At 52.4% G+C, this 15,547-nt stretch overlaps 1 pseudogene; it reads right to left on the bottom strand.

The window, feature by feature from the left end:
• Positions 1-15,547, bottom strand: part of LOC141574141 (otoferlin-like) — a 28,068-nt pseudogene that overhangs the window by 12,261 nt on the left and 260 nt on the right.

Below are 15,547 nucleotides of genomic sequence, written 5' to 3' on the forward strand. Positions count from 1 at the left end.
GATGTCAAATGACTGTCATTCCTGACTGTCCCCTGTGAACCCTGCCCGCCTGGCCTCAGGCCTTTCTGTCCCATATGGAGAGTCCGTGGACACTGACGCTGGCTCCTTCCAGGGACAGCTGGGCCGTCTGAGTGTGTGGCTGAGGGACACAGAGGGAGGGCACAGTCTCTGGGCCAGATCCACCCCGGGCGCCCCCTTGTGCCCCTGGAAAGGCCGGGCCAGGTCGCCAGGGGCCGGGGGAGACAGGCGCCTCAGCCCTTGTTTCAATCCTCGTCGGTCTCGTTGGCCTCGTGGGGCGGCTTGGTGTCGGCCCCCTTGCCCACCACGGCGACGTCACACCTCCCGTGGCCCCTCGGCCCCGCGGGGACGTGCGAGGGGGCCGGCAGGACGGCCCACCCAAGGGGCAGCCGGGGCGCTGCGGCGGTGAGCGGGGCCCAGAGCCCGGGCCGCTCCCGCCCTCGGGGCGGCCGCGCAGCCCGCAGTGGAGCACAGTGTTGGTGCGTGGAGTCCAGGCTGTTGGGCCCAGAGGCACTGGGGCCACAACTCCGCCTGCCTCTGGACCAGAGGACACATGTTCCCCGAGCCACGGCCCGGTCATGCCCCCGGGGGTGTGGTGTGGCGGAACTGGCGCCTCAGGAGCGGGGGCTGGGGCCTAGGCTGCTCCAGAGCGTCAGGATCTTGCTGGAACAGATGATTGTGGCACGGATACAGGAACAGGTAGCCAGACGGCTGGGTGGGGAGATGGATACAAGGTGGGTGGGGGGCTGCCAGGCCACCTGAAAATGTAGACGGATCGATGGGTGGATGGTCGATGAATAAACGGATAGAAGATGGATTAATATGTGGACAGGCGGGTGGGTGGATGAGTGGATACACGGGCAGGTGGACAGGTGTGCACATGGCTGGCTGAACTGGGGGACATTTGGCAAGAAAGGAGAATGAGACTCAGGAAGGACATAAAATCTGCCTTCAAAGGTAAAGGCTATTTGAAGAGGGAGTGGGTTTATTCTTTCTGTCCTTTCATAGAGAGATCGGACTAGGTGTTTTTAAGGTCTCTTGAAGTTTCCATGTTCTATGGTTTTGTGATTTTTATGTGTATAACCTTGGGTTTTGAACTTCAGTTTCCTGGCCTGAATGATAGTTATAATGTGCACCAGCCAAGTGTCTGCTAGGGTGAACCACAAGGAATCGCCAATTTGTTCAACCTAGTAATTTAGCGGCACCTCCGAGACACAACTTCTCTTGGCCTCATTTACCTCTTGTAGAATGGGGAGGAACGCTGATGCCTCCCTCACTGTTTGCTGAGGGTCAGATGTGATAGTCACACATTGTAGTGTCACTGTCAAAGGGCTAACGAGGTCCTTACTGTACCCCCAGTGACAAGTCCACTTGAGGGGCTTGGGTGGAGCCCAATGCCAGCTTGTGTGCCCTTGGTTCCCGGGCTGGCCATGTGCAGCACTTAATCTGCCTGGCCCAGCCATCGTCACCAGCCCTCTGGGCCACCCCTCGGAGTTCCTTCACCGACCCCATGGAGGTTTGACCCCAGGTTACCATAGACACAGCCCCACATGGCTGTTCTCAGGTGGCCTGGGTCCCTTGATGGATGGTCAGTGGAAGTGTTTGAGGGCCCAGCGTCACTGCATCTGGTGCTGAGAACCATGGGGCTTTGTCGGGACTCACAAAGCCTAACTTCACCGCCGACCAACTGGGTGACTGGGGAAACCTGGGTGCTGCTCTAAGGTCCAGGCTCCCCAACTGTAAAAGGGGGTGATGCTGCCTACCTCGTGGGGCTCCTGTGAACCCCGCAGACTGGGTGCAGGTAGTCAATGTGTTTGTGTGCAGACAGGGCACCCCATTGCCCTGCACACCCCATGGCTGTGTGTACTTGTGGCCCCACCCGAGTTCACGGTCCTGGCCAGGCTGAGACCAGGGGCTGGCAGGGTGGGAAGGACAGCGTGCCCCGTGCTCCCAGAGCCGTGTGCACCCACGCTGACCAGGCCTTGCGACTACATACCAGGCTGGCAACACGTGGTTCCCACGTCCATCTTGAAGGACCCCACGAGGGTGTCACTGTGCAGCAGGTTCTTGGAGTGAGTCATCTTCCAGGCCGCCAGTCAGGAGGGATGGGGCTGAGTCTTTCCACGGGGCAAAGAGTTGACTCCCAGTGGTGCCACCTCACTCTTTCTGGGGACCTGAGCTTCACGGAAGCAGGAGGGCATCCAGCAGGGTAGGGGTGGCTCTCTGGGGCTTAGCATCAGGCCATCCTGCCTTCTGTGTTTTGTGGGCTCCCAGGTACGGATGAACAGGTTGTACACTCTCCAGAAGCATCTGGCTGATGGAGTGAGTGGGGCCCAAATCCAGCCAGTGCTCGGCTTGCTCAGATGTGTGTCTGGGTGCAGGTCTGTTTTACTGTGGCTGGCCCGCCCAGAGGAGGTGCCCTTTGCAAGTCTGCACAAAGGTGCAGTTGGAGCCCCACCTGCCAGGGACTGTGCCCCACTCACCGAGGTCTAGATGATCCTATCGAACATGCCATCAGGGGAGATGTGGAAGTCAGAGATGAAGCGCTGGAGGGGGAAGGCCCTAGACCTGGTGTCTCTGGGCCGGCAAAGGCTGAGTGCCGTTCCCCTCCCTCCTGGCAGTGCCTGTCTTCACCCAGGCCATGTCCCGTGAGCCCCAAAATGTGGATGAGCAGGAGGATCAAGAACCACTGGTCCCTGCTGACCCTGATGCAGCTGAGAGCTGTGTGGCCCTGAGCAACACATCCTCCGAACCCCAGCTTCGTGAGCTGTCAAGTGGGGGTAATGACCCACCTTAGAGTCTCGTTACCGGGCTTGATGAGGCACACGAGATGCTGGAAGGTACACTGTGGCTATCAGGGTCCCACAGACATCACCATTAAAGTACAATGCTGCCTGCATGCTGCACCCCAACTTCAGAGGTGTTAACTTTTACAGTAAGCTGAGCCTTAGAACTGAGAACGGATGAACTTACTCTGCTGTCCATGTAAATGCCGTGGCTGTGACCCGTCCTCCCAGCTGGGAGCTGCCACGCACAGGTGCAGCTCCCCCTGACTTCTCCTGACCTCAGCGTACCAGCGCTGGGAATGAGGGTGTGGGCAGTGAGTAGAGGGCCCACTGCTTTGGTGAACTTGTGGGCAGGAGAAGGAAGAAATGTGGCCCAAGTTCTTGGAATAAATGAGGAGAATCTTCTCCCAGCTGCTGGAGGCTCACGCTAGAGCATTGTGGGTAAAAGTGCCAACTTTAGAGCCAAAAAGCCTGAGTTTTGGGGCAAACCACTTCTTTCCTGGGCCTCAGTTTACCCCTCTGTGACATGGGATTAATGATCCAGAGCCACCCTGGGGAAATGCTCCGGGGCACCATTCACGAGGTTGCTGGGAGGCATGGTTATAAATCTAAATGAGATGACCCCAGTCAAGCATTCAGCCCAGGTCACATCAGGGCACAGTGCATGCCAAGTGCTGTGCGTAGCAGCTCTCTGCCCAGGTGGTGTTGACCACGGGGGCTGAAGCTCTGGAGAGGCGGGAGGTCCACGCATCTAGAAACACAGACTGTACCTGACCCCTTGGGGAGACACCCCAGGCGAGTAGGTGGGAAATTAGGAAAGAAGGTGGCCCAGGACAGGGCTCCAAGCAGCAGCAGCACTTGAGCAGTGGGCAGAGGGAGAAAGGCAGTGAGGACAGGAGCTGGTGAGACAGGGGAAAGTGTGAGAGGGCAGGAGAGGTCCCCAGGGCGGGGACAGCAAGAGGATGGAAGGACCTGGGCAGTCAAGGGAGAGGGGACAACGGTGGACCCTGAACTTAGGAACAGCCAAGTCCGTGGTGAATTGGCTGTTCCTAGTTTCAGGAAAGCTGGGGGTGGGGCAGACGTGACTGCAGGGAGTAAAGCGAGGGAGGGGTGGTCACTAGGAGGGATGGGGGACTGAGGAAAGGCACAGCTGGATGGACAGACAGACACAGGTGGGCAGGTAGATGGACAGAGAGATGACAGGCTTCTAGCTCCTGTCCTCGAGCAGGACAGTTCTCGCTGCACTTAGACTCTGTGGAGTGAAAGGCCTTGCAGGCCAAGGAGGAGCCAGAAGCAGAGCAAAGGCAGAGCCGGTGACGCAGAGGGGAGGGTGTCGTGCTAGATCCTCTGGGATGTAGAGAGTGATTCCAGATAAAGGGGAGGGGGGGTTCTAGGTAGAAGGGAGATGCTGGTGGGCAGGACTGGATGCACCCACGGAGAAGGGGTCTTGCTATGGCCTGTGGACAGCCAGATTGCTCGGGGAGAGTGATGGTTGTGAGCCTCCCTTCTCGAAAGACAGGTCTCCCTTCTCGACAGCCAGGCAGGAGGGTCAAGGCCAGACCGGGTGCCCCAGAGCTGTGCCGGCCCTGGCGGAGGAAGGGGCTCAGCTAGCACTCTGAGCCGTCTGCGCTCATAGATTTTGTATCTCTAGAGCTGATTTCCCTTTTGTAATTACCTACGTGATGTTGATTATTTTCACCTCCCTCTATCATGTTTAGCGGTGTCAAAGGCAGGTTCCCATCAACTCAGAGAATTAGCAGGAAGCAGTCCACCCCTGGGACCAGGGGGATATTATAACAGGAAGAGGAATTTAGCCCAGAAAGAGAAGAAAAGGGAAAGGAAATTCCAGCTTCGGGGCTGGAAGGAATCATGGGAAGATAGTTTAGAGCTCTGGTTCTCAGCTGGGGGCAATTTCAACCCCTAGGGTGCATCTGGAAACCTCTGGACACTTCTTGGTTGCTACCCCTGAGTGGAGGATTGCTACTGGTGTGCAGCGGGTAGAACCAGGGACGCTGCTCAGCATCCTGTGATGCACAGTGCTGAGTGTGAGGAGCTCGGGGTGAGAGGAAAGAGAAATTGAATAAATCTGTTACTTGGGTTTGTGAAAAGGAACAAAAATGTGATCAGGTAAAAACTGAAGATGGTCCAAAGATGAGCAGAATAAATAGTCTTAGTGGATATAAATTTAGAGTTTGGAAAACAGATTCGAGGCTAGAACTAGGAGGTATCCTGTTTGCAGCCCCCGCGTAGCCAGGCATGAGACTGGTGCACAGCAGGTGCCCCGTGGATGTCTGTTTCTTCATTTGGGTAAGTATCCATTTGTCAGAGTGTCACCAAAGACCTCCAGGTACATGCCAGTCCCTGGGCTAGGCTACAGCAATGCAGGAGACCAAGAGCCTCCCAGTTTAAGACACGAAGGATCAACTGCAACTCAGCAATGTTACTGTCAGAGAGAGAGGAATGCCCTGATCTCTGACCTAGAGAGTGCATGGAAGGCTGCTCAGTGCAAAGACATTTGAGCTGGGCCCTGCAGGGTGAGTAGGAGTTTGCTGGGGAGCCACAGAGTGGGGAGAACAGCTCTGTGTCCTTGGAAAGGAGGAAGGCATTTGAATGAAACATGAGGTGTGTGGGTCCAGTGCAAGGTGAGCCCTCCAGTCACCCCAACATGGTCTCGCCACTATCAGATAACCACGGAAGGCTGTGGGCGCCCGTCTCCATAGCTGTTCGGGAAAATTAGACCTTATCGGGGCTGGAGGCTTTTCCAGTCAGGGATACATGCTGACATGAGGTCAGAGATGGGAGCCTGAGTTTCCTGGCTCCTGGGAAGGTTGCCACACGGGGTTGAGGGGCGTCCTGAACAGTGAGGTCCCAGTCCTGCAGGAAACCAGCTGTAGGAACAGGGCCCATCTGTGGTTGCTTAGGAGACTTCGGCCAGGCCCTGGCCAGAGCCCGGGTCCCTGTGAAGGGCAGCTGCGTGCTTTCTTCCTGAAGGGGCACAGCTGGGGGCTCCCACAGCTGCCTAAGAGACGTCCTCTCACACGTGGCAGATGGTGCCTTCCGCCCTCACCGCTCCTCAGGAGACGCTGAGGCACGGGACAAGGATGCCTCACGTGGGCCGGCCTGGCTCACCTCACTGCCTGGAGCCGCCAGGAGAAGCAGGCGGGAAGCCCGTCCAGAAAAGGGAGGGCTAGGGCCCCCCTCCCAGTGACCTCTGGCTTAGTCCGAAGTGCGTCAGGCGTCTGCTGGGCTTCCCTCCCCAGAGCTGACTATGATGGGTCCCTCCCGGGAGCCGAGGCACAGTGCTGTCTGGGGTGGCCATCCAGGGTGGCAGGCAGAGAGCTGGGCAGAGGCCAGACGGTCCAGGCCTTCCTCTGTCTATAATGCTCTGCGATCATGGCGCTTCCCAGATGGAGGCCTCAGTCTCCGCCCCGCAGAGAGAGGTTCAGGCACCCGTGACGACAGCGGGCAGGGAGCGCATGCACACAGAATTGACTCTGTCACTTAGCACCTGGGCCAGGTCCTTCTCCAGGAGCCTCAATGTCCCTTGTGTAAAATGGGCTTGATGGTGACAACTTCTGACAGTTGTGAGAATCAGAAGACATAACGCCCTTAGAAGAATTTAGGAGATGGCACAGCACATCTCAGGAGCTCGTTATGGTTCTGGGTCCACCATGGGCTGGGGCCACCACGGGCTGGGGCCCAGGCCTGGGAAGTAGCTGGAAGCAGGTCTCACGGGAGCAGGGCTCACTCACAGGCACTGCTGGGAGCGGCGCAGGAGGGCCTGGGGCAGTGTTCCTTTCTCAGGGCGGCTCCTGCTCAGACCAGTGTCAGGATCCAGACCAGGGGTTCAGAGGACAGGGCCCTGCACATCAGTGTGCTGGGGGTTGGGCCAGGGCGGGCCGGGGTCACCCCAGCTGGTAGCCCTTTGTGCCCCATGACTCCCAGCTTCTCCTGTTGGGCACGATGAGCCGGTGCCCAGCCCTGGTCACCCTTTAGAGGCCACTTCCCCGAGGGCAAGGACACTGACCTCGTTGTAGGAGGGGCAGTTAGCACACTCCTTTATGGATGTGCACTTCTCATCGTCCCCACCGCCCCGCACTCCACGGGGTCCATTTTCAAGCTCACCAGCTGCCGGGCCTCCATCACGGTGACGCCAACCTGCGCAGGTGAGGGTGGGGGGTGAGAGGGAAAGCCGGTGAGGCTTGGATCTGTTCCCTTTGGAGTCGGGGGCTAGGGCAGAGGGCCAGAGGGGGCAGGAAGCTAGCACTGGGCTTGGGTGCCAGTCTGAGTGCTGCCTCGAGCCTGTGTGATCCTGGGCTCTTTTCCCGCTGAGCTCAGTGCCCTCATTTATAAACAAGGGGTGTGGGTGTATCACCTCCCAGTTGGGGTGCACTAGAATTACCAAGGGGGAGGGCGCGGCGGTGCTTGAAGACCCCGAGGCCCCGCCCACACTCCAGACCAACCCGATCCAATCTTGGTGGATGGGGTAGGAGGCGTGGGGCCCAGCATCAAAATTCTTAAAGCGCCCAGCTGATTCTAAGTGCTATGAGTTCTCCCCCGGCATCTACGGCCCGGCCTCACAGAGAACTGCAAACTTACGTCCCAGGTTTCACGCTCTCAGGAATGAAGCTTTCTACATTAACATGAATTTCATTTTCTGCTCCAGCATGTCCCATCTTTGTGTGTGTGTGTGTGTATGAGGAGGTAATGAGGTTTATTTATTCATTCTTAGAGGAAGTACTGGCGATTGAACCCAGAACCTCCTGCTTGCTGAGTATGCACACAACCACTTGAGCTACAGCCTCCCCTCCAGCGTTTCTCACCTTAACCCTGCCGGCCTCTTTTTCATTCCTGGAATTTGGCCTCCTTTCCACATTCTTAGTTTCCCCTCTTTTAGAGAGTTGGTATTTTATTGTTTAAACTGCTAAATTTGATTTTACTACCGAGAATGTCTTTCCCTTTTACATAAAAAAGAAAAACCATGAAAATCATCATCTGCTGTGTCCATCAAAGTCTCATAAATATTCTGAAGGCCAAGGAAAATCCACACATCAAAACTAATGATGCTTAAAAAAGAAAAATAAGCATCTATGTCTATAAGAACGTTGTCAAGCAAGTATATAGAACTGGAAACTGACCATGTACTAATTGAAGTAACCCTTGAGCTGTGAAAGTGAGCGTTTCTGTGTGGAACTTGGCATCCCAAAGGGCATGGAGCTGACCCAGCGCAGTCATCACTGCTCCATCAGAGAGCTTAGAAGGAGACAGAGCCAGCTCGGTGGAGTTTATTGTGAAGAAAGTAAACAGGCACTAGAAGTCCTTCCAGAATATGCTTAGCATAGTATGTGATAGAGTTTTAATCTCTATGAAACTTCTTATGCCAAAAGTTTTTCAAAATCTTATTTTTCCCACAATGAACCCATCCACTCCTCTCCCTTAAAAATAATCAAAACCAAACAAACAAAAAAACTATTTGTAACTTAAGACTGGGAGGCAGACAGACACAGTTGGGCATTATAAGGTGCTAAAAATGTTCCATCAGGAGACTGACCTTCCCAATGTGAGTGGTTGGCTGGTTTTTATGTTTTTCATCCAAAGGCCCGGCCATAATGATAGGCTTTTTGCTCCAGTCCTTTCCAGGACCCAGAGTTTCCACCTTTCTCCACTGAGCAGAGCCAACAATGGTGGACAACCCAGGCTGGAAGCCCTGAGAGCCAAAGGGTAGGAGGTAGAGAGGGGAGATGGCAGAGGGTTGAAAGGAGAAAAGGGAGGGGTGGGGTGAAGACGCTCCAGTGGGTGATCTTGGCTGGCAGAGAGGTGGCTCTGAGGGGACTCTTGAGGGTGCACACTGGAGGTTGCTGCATGGTATTAGTTGGGGAGGGGAATGCCATTCCTGCCACCCCCCCCCCACCTGGGGTACTATGGAGGGGAAACATATAACTTGGACTAAAAATTTTTTAAAAATTCTGAGGAAGGGGATTAACCATCCTCTCCTTCCATTCTTCAGTCATCAGCAGAGGACTCGATCTCTCTAGGATGGAACATGAGGCGGCAAAGAGAGACACAAAGGGACCAAATGACCCACCGATCCAAGAAACTCTTTTGGTAATTGGCTATTCCATCCTCTCCTTCCAAGACATAAGGGACATAATCTCCAGGTGGTTTCATGAATGTCATCACAGGGAACAATGAATATAAATCTATGCCTCTGTCCTGGGAGAACCCAAGTCATGGTGCTCTGTGGCCAGCCTCTGAGGGAGCTGATCATGCTGCAGGGACATCTCTGGGAGCTGGAGATGAGGAATGGTGATGAGGGGCCAGATAGTACTGCTCTTTGGAAACATCCTTTACCTTCCCCCATCTCCAGGTGACAGGGATAAGACATGCCCAGATTTTCATTTTGAAAAGGCCACTCCAGTGGTGGCATAGAGGATGACACAGAGGCAGCAGCATGAGGGCAGAGAGACCAGATAGGAAGTGGGTGCCATATTGCAGTTGAGTTGGGGTCTAGGGCCAGTTGTGGTGAGATGACATGGAAGTGAAAACTGGAGAGATGTTTGAAGGAAAAAAAACAAATATGATCTTGGTGCCAGGAAGAGAGGGTAGCGACTGGATTCAAGACTCCATGACCCATCAAGAACATCTCAGCCAAACACCAAGTTTGCCCATCTGATGTTGGAAACTGCATATTCATAGGAGGAAGCTGCGGCTTCTCTCTTTTAAAATGCCAGTAATCAGGAAAGCGTTTCCATATTACATGCATCCTAAACAGATGAAACAAAGGGTACAGGTACCCCATGGTCTCTTCACTTCAGGACCTCTTTTCAGTGCCACCCAACCTGCAGGATGGTTCTGAGCTCCGAGGATCCTTCCCGGATCTGGGTGTAGCTAAGTTCTCCTCCTTTCATGGGCTGAGGTCTTTCTAACTCAGCAGAGCCAAGTTCTCCAAGACTGAATTTCGTCTGATAGCTCTTCTTGCTTTATGCATTGTACTCATTGAAAGCAAGAAAGATTCCACATTTGCATCTGCATCACTCTCTCTCCAAGTGTGTTAACACTCGCACTTGAGATATCTACCAACCTGTCCGGGAATATTGTGTTACCAGGTTAAATACAATCGTTTGGTTCAATTCAGAATGTTTACAAAGTCTTTGGAGGGAGACCATTCCAGTTCACTTAATAAAATTGAGGGTGTGGCCCTGCAAAGCTGAGGATCAGGTCCCAAGCTGGGGAGGCCGCACTGGGTCCTGTTGCCCTGGGTGGCCCTCTCCCAGCAGCAGCCAGCTGTGCTGGTGCCCGTCCTGCCTGCACAGTCGCCCCACTAACAACCTGACAGTTACAAGTCTCTCATTTTCTCAGCCATTTGGTCTCCAGTTTTAGAAACACACAAATAAAAAAATTAAGTGTTAATTTTAGAAAATACAGTGGAACAAAAAGAAGAAAAAAAAAAGCACCCACATTCTCATCATCTATAAGTAGCCAGGACTGACATTACATCCAACATTAAAGTAATACAAAATGACAATTTAAAAACACACTAAAAATCTTCTTTTCAGAGGTACTTGTACTCTAACTGCTGAAACGTTTGTGTGTGTGTTCGTTGGCCTCTTTATAGATCCCCAGGTCCCTCTCACTGACGCCGCCCGTTGCTGGACGCAGCACCGTCAGGGGGCCTGTTCTCAGGCTCCTGGCTGGGGTTGTGCTTCTCTACTTACAACACTGCTCTGGGGCCTCCCAGGAGCAAGCTCACCATGAGAACTTGTATTCAGCGTGTGGTTCTCTGTGACGCCCAGATCCATGCCTCAACATCTAGCCATCACCCCCCGCTAGAGCAGAGCTGCAAAGGCACAAGGCATCCAGTTGCCCCACCTAGCTGGTAATCCTTGGGCTGCCCAGCACTTGGCTGCATCTCAATATCTGGCTTGGATCTAAGGAGGAGAATGTCCTGTCAGGCTGGGTGTAAGGGGACTGCTTGCAGGGGAGGAGGAGGGCACTGGCAGTGGTTAGACCCTGGAGAAGGACAGAAGGACAGAATCATGGTCGTCAAATATTCCAGGACTGCCAAACAGAATGGGGATTATTTGCTCTCAGAGTTTCCAACCAATGGCAGAAGTGACAGGGAGATAGACCTTAGGTCAACAGGTTCCAGTGTGGGCCTGGGCAGCTCTGTGATTTCCCTTTGCCTGGAGGTGTTCAATGATCTGGGAACAGGCCCTGGCCTTTGTAGGAAGAGAGATGAGAAAGACTTCCAGGAAAAGAAGAAAAGGGCAGAGTTAGGCAGGAGCTGTCCACGGTGCCTGATTCCACCCCAGCCAAACTCCAGAAAGGGCAAGCTTGGTCCTGCCTGACTGGATGAAGGCAACTGCAGCTGGGGGGCTCCTGCCCTCTCGCCGCTGTTGAAAACGTTGGTGGTGAGCGCTGAGACGGCAGCTAGAGGCAAAGTCAGTATCCGGCCCATTCCACGACAAATGGCAAGGCATTCAATGTCCTCCCTCTCCAGCACTGCTGGTTAATCTAGGGAAGAAGAAAGATGGGTTAGGTGGGCTGGATGATGCAATAGTGACGGTCTCTCCCCGTTGGCTTTGGCATCCAGAAAGCTGAGAGTCAAATCCCAGATTTAGTTGGAAGCATCCACGTAGAATGTTATGGTGTAGAAGACCATGGCTCTTATCTTCTTCATATCGATGGATTGTTCAGGCTTCATGTCAGCGTGTTGGCAGGAAGGCCAGCACCGCCCTCTCGAGGCCTCCCTGAAGACACATAGAAGCATAGGACACAGTGCAGCCCATCTCTTTTGTTTTAAAACACCTTTATTGTGGTACGATTTCTGTGCGGTCAATTAGACACATCTAACGTGTAGTATTTGATGAATTTTCATAGATGTCTACACCCAGAAAACCATCACCACAATCAAGATAGCTACCATTTCCATCACTCCCCAAGAGGGGCAATTTTCCAATTCCTATATTTACCCCTTCTCACCCCCTTCCCTCCCTGGTAACCATAAGTTTGTTTCTCTATGTCTGTGGGTTTGTTCCTCTTTTGTCGTTGAGCTCATTATTATCTTTTTTTTAGATTCCATATGGATGTGGTATCATATGGCATTTTTCTCTCTTCTAGCTCACTTACTTCACTCAGAATGACTCTCTCTGTGTCCATCCATGTTGCCGCAAATGGCATCGTTTCATCCTTTTTCGTGGCTGAGTAGTATTCCACGGCATAAAGAGACCACTACTTTTTATAGAGTCCCCAGGCGATGGACGTTTGGGTTGGCTCCAAGTCCTGGCTATTATAAATAGGGCTGCTGTGAGCATTGAGGTGCATGTGACATCTTGAATTAAAGGTTTTTCCTGCCATATCCCCAGATGTGGGAAGGCTGAATCATAAGGTAAGTCCATTTGTAGCTTTTTAAGGAACCTCCATCCTGTCTTCTCTAGTGGCAATGCAGCACGTCTTACTGAAGCAGAGCCATGCTCAGAAAGTAAAGGGTATTTCTAGAGGTCAGACATGAAGTGCAGTGAGCTTGGCCTATTCCAGAAGAAGAGGGCAGTCTGGCAGGGCTGGAGGAGAGTGACCAGGGGAGTGTGGTACAGGCAGGATTTGGACCACGTGGGGACATGACAGGCTGGGATAAGGAGCCTGGGCTTCCAGTCATGCCTTGGTCACCATGGGGCACTGGTTCCAGGACTCCCCACAGATGCCAACATCCATGGATGCTGACGCCTCTTGTAGAAAATGACATAGGACTTACATAGAATTACATATATCCTCCCGTGTACTTTATTTTTTATGTACAAACTTTTTTTGCTTTTTTTGAGTTATACTCATTTTACAATGTTGTGTCAAATTCCAGTCTGGAGCACAGTTTTTCCATTATACATGAACATACGCATATATTCATTGTCACATTCTCTTTCGCTGTGTCCTCCTGTGTACTTAAATCATCTCTAGATGACGCGCGGTGTGTAAGGCAACGTGAATGTTCTGTAAGCAGTTGCCGCTGTGAGGCAAGTTCAAGTGTTGCTTTTTGAAACTTTCCGTTTTTTCCCGAATATTTTCCACCATTGGTGGATTCAACTAATTCCACCATTAGTTGAATCGGCTGGATCAGGAGCCCCTATATACGGAGAACCCCCAAGCTCTTCCCACCTCCGAAATTTCCACTGTAAGCGCTGCAGGGGACCAAAGAGGGGAGAAGAGCGCCCTCTAGTGGCTGGAAACGCTGAGGCATCCCTTCAGCCTAGGCAGCGCTGGAGAGAAGGCTTCGGGCCGACTAGCGCAAAAGGAGGGCCCGCCTGGACAAGAAGGGGGAAGGACGGCAGTGGAAGCCAGCCCGCACCCTTCCTGGAGCTAGCTGGTAGCAGCGAGGGACGCCGAGGAACTGGGGACACGTCGCGTGGGGGGCAATCCTGGCCGCCAGGTGCAGGGTTCACACAGCTGGCACCTAGTTTGCACGATCAGAATAACGAGGAGTGGGGCTGGGCGGAAGGGGCTGCCTCAGCACCGGGATCCTGACAAGGGCCAGAATGCCGCGACCTCAGCTAATGCGGCTCCCCCGGTAAGCCAGGAAAAGGAAACTCTGAGGCAACATATTGCAGATTCCACCGCAGCCACACGGAGGGCTAGATCTTTATTCTGACAGAATGGAAGCATCGGAAACAGGAATCTTCCCTTTTCTCTTCATTTTGACCTTTGGACAGGGAGCCACACATCTCTGACAGAAACCATGCTTACTCCGTTAGAGAGATCACTTTTTCAGGAATAAGCATGGAGAAAAAGAGTATGGTGATGATGTAGCAGTTCAAAGCGGAAGCCCGTCTGAGAAACGGTAAAAACATGCTTCTCAATGAAGCCGAGTTATGGCAAAAAGCAGGAGGAAGGTTAAGGTAACCTCTCTTAATATCCATTCAGCAGACAAGACTAGCTAATCCTTAAAGGCAGCACTTTAAATCAGGAAAGTTTTTGTTTGTTTGTTTGTTTGTTTTTGGATATGAAAAACAATGCCGTATTTAAAACAGGGCCCTAGATACGGAGAGTGTTGTAGAGTGTTTTAGAGTGTTGAGGCTGAGAGCTGTTGATGAAGAGAACATAAAGCTGCGTATAGACAGGTAAGGGTTCCAAGTCCACTGCTCGAAAAAAATTAGCCAATCATGTGTCCATTTGATTGGGAAAGAAGTAAGTAACTCAAAAATGGGAAAGACATGGGATTAAATAGCGGTAGTGAACAATTAAATCCAAGATGTTTATACCTATATTTTCATTGTGAATGTAACAAACTTTAAGCAACTGTCTAAAAAGCAGTAACTGTAGCGCTTGCACGCACGCACACACACACACAATTGGGAACAGCAGAGAGGTAAAATATGGTAAATGTATCATGATTGAGAAACAAGATCTAAAAGATTATTTCATTTTTGAGACTATTATAGCAACATTGATCCAATTACATATAAAGTTATGAACTTAGAGATGATTTATGAAAATTTAGAGCGAATTTTCATTGAAAGGCAATATAGCTTCCAAATGATTGAAGAGAAAATTAACCTCAAAAAAAATTAATCAATCCAGCTAAGATGGAGTAACGGAGACCATGGTTACCAACGTAGAATAAACCCCAAGATGGATAAAATATGTGAAGCAATGATTTGTAAGATATGTGAAAACGATCATCCACTAGGACCTCGTCCTGCCGCCTCCATACCAAGGCTGCGAGGCCTCCTACTGCCACTACCAAGGATGACCACGAGGTGGCGACATTGCCTCGCTCTGCTCCTGCTGAAGAGCCAGTCCTGAGCAGTCCTGCTCCAGGTTTTGGCAGGCCGCTCCCAGAAGCGCTCTTGTGGGCCTTGGTCCCTTTTAGCCACCAGCAAAGGGATCGAGGATGAGCAGTGAGCCTCTTTACTCCGTGAAGATCTAGGAAGCTATCTGATTTGTGAGCAGCCCTTTACCCTCGTGTGCTGTCTGGTACTCTCCACCCGACTTGCAGAGTCCACGGCTTGGGCAGCCTGCACGCTGGCCCCGGCCCATCAGAGTCTGTTCCCCTGCCAAGAGGCCCCGTGCGGTCGTGAGCAGGCCTCCAGGCCTCTGGAGAAGCGCCGCTTGGACTGCGTCCTGTCCCTGGGCTCCTGAGCTCCATGCCCTTGGCTGAGTCACTTAACATCTCTAAGCTACAGTTTCCTCATCAGTACAATGAAGGCATAATCAATATGGGGGAGAAAATCAGAAACCGGGGGGGACTACATCTCTGGTGATTGAAGTTTATTTTCATTTTGAATTATACAGTGAGGGATACCATACAATTTTTACTACTTCAGACTTCTAAAGGACAGCTTCTACCATTCTTAAAACTAATGCATGCATGTACACCCAAGCACACGTGCCCACACCCTCTGCCCCATATACATCCCCACGCACACACACGTGGAGTCATGGACCACACTCACACCCATTAACATACACACAACCACACACGTCCCCAGGTGCACGCGAGCGCACACGCACACACACGTCACACACACCTTTGGCGTCATTCTAAACCAACTTCCAATCGAGGGTCTCAGTGTCCATTGTTTCATCCGCTCAGAAGCTCCTGACTCCAGAGCATGAATCAGGAGCCCCTCCTCTCTGGAGATGGTCTTTGCCTCTTGCAGTCTCAGCAGAGCCAACAGAACTGCTCTGGACCTTTGGAAGTGCAGGGCCAGAGCATACCTGGGAGTTCCCATCCTATGTAGGTCAACATTTTA

Source organism: Camelus bactrianus, chromosome 20 (genome assembly GCF_048773025.1).
Source record: "Camelus bactrianus isolate YW-2024 breed Bactrian camel chromosome 20, ASM4877302v1, whole genome shotgun sequence".
In the NCBI taxonomy this organism is placed as follows: Eukaryota; Metazoa; Chordata; class Mammalia; order Artiodactyla; family Camelidae; genus Camelus; species Camelus bactrianus.